Source organism: Notolepis coatsorum (assembly GCF_963971535.1).
Source record: "Notolepis coatsorum genome assembly, chromosome: 2".
In the NCBI taxonomy this organism is placed as follows: Eukaryota; Metazoa; Chordata; class Actinopteri; order Aulopiformes; family Paralepididae; genus Notolepis; species Notolepis coatsorum.
Genome location: NC_140166.1, coordinates 231,777,195 through 231,778,991, shown reverse-complemented (window position 1 = coordinate 231,778,991; position 1,797 = coordinate 231,777,195).

Sequence of the window (1,797 nt, the reverse complement as noted above, 5' to 3'; positions counted from 1 at the left end):
AAAATCAGATCCGGGATTCGGCTCCCATCAGTCGGGCAAGAACTGCAGGTTTTCAGGCTCTCTCCTCTCTCCTCTCTCCTGGAACTTAAGGGGGGAGCTTAGTAATCCTGCCTCTGAGGAGCGCATCGCGGCTCATGCGCATGTGCGCACTCGGCCAATCAGAGCAATTCAGAGCAACGCGGAAGCACTCTTCGGCTGCCCAAAGTATAATAATAATAATGCAGGACCTGCTCAGAGGTCTTTAATTGGCATGCAATTATCCTCAACACACACACACACACACCGGAACACACACGCATGCATTGTCTCTGTAGGATCGCCGATGCGATTCGTCTCTGCGAATAACCCATCCCGTCGTCCTTCCCCCCAAGGGCAGCCGGGAGCAGACAGGCGCCAACGTGAGCCGCGCCAGGGGACCAATCTAAGTGCTCCTGTCCGTCTTCGTCAAGGACGCCACAGCGTTAGCGATCTGTTGTTGTGCATGTTTTTCCATTGGGTTTATCTTATCGGGGGGGAAACCCTTGCGAGCACGGGGAGAACATGCAAACTCCACACAGAAAGGCCTGGGAGATACCCCACCTGGGTACCTGGCATCATGGAAACCTGGTCCCCAAGCGGGAATCGAACCCTGGACCTTCTTGCTGTGAGGCGACAGTGTTAACCACTACACCACCGTGCCGCCTCCATGTCTCCGTACCCCAGTAAACAGTTCTCTCGACTGGGCATTTACGTCTCGCTCTCTCTCTCGTTTTCGAAACCGCCGCGCTCCGACATGCCGTCACCAAAACCCCGCTCCTGCTGCCAGTGCTGAAGTCCACCTCGTTTCGAAACCTAGAAGGATCCTCCCCTCTTTTGGTGACGTGGAACTTAACCCTTCACATGAGCCTCTGCTCCCATTTCCTGCTCTAAACCAACAAATTATCAAAGGATGACACACATTCTCTCTCTCTCTCACACACACACACACACACACACACACACACACACACACACACACACACACACACACACACACACACACACACACACACACACACACACACACACACACACACACACACACACACACACACACACACACACAAACTTTATCTTCACTTTATTTCACATACTGTACTTTATTTGCCACAAATACTTCATTTGGATGTGTAAAATATTATTATATCCCAGAATGAGGGATATTATGGATTCACCCTAATCGTGTCTGCAGATCATATGAAATGGACAAGCATCCGAACACAGTCGACCAAGCCTACATAAAGGCACTGCACACCTGACACCAATCAAGCCCACACACCTGCCATGCCGCATGGCAATTAACTGGTGTCTGGTGATTGACAGCTCACCAGAGAAAACGATAGGTTATAACTATAACCAAGTTCTGTGAGTAATGGTGACGCTCGGCGTCACTACTGCACTATACTTCACTCGTGCACGCGCACTGAATAAAAAATTCCACAATGTACCTTTACATCCCAACATTCGTCTGGCCACACCCCCATCCGCTTACCTACATAAGCAGGGGTGTGGTCACCTACTCACCTCCTTCCCAAGCTTTCACCACAAGGTGAGATCAAGGGCCGCAGCGGCGTCTGACGCCGAGCGTCATCATTACTCACAGAACTTGGTTATAGTTATAACCTATCGTTCTGTGACGTATGGTTCTCGCTCTGCGTCACTACTGCACAAGGGAGGCCGAGCGAGAGCCATCGCCCGACAAATGTACCCCGCTGAGGCCCCCCACAACCATCAGATCGGGGAGGGCCGAGCCCCCTCGACCCTTCCTAATGGAGGATA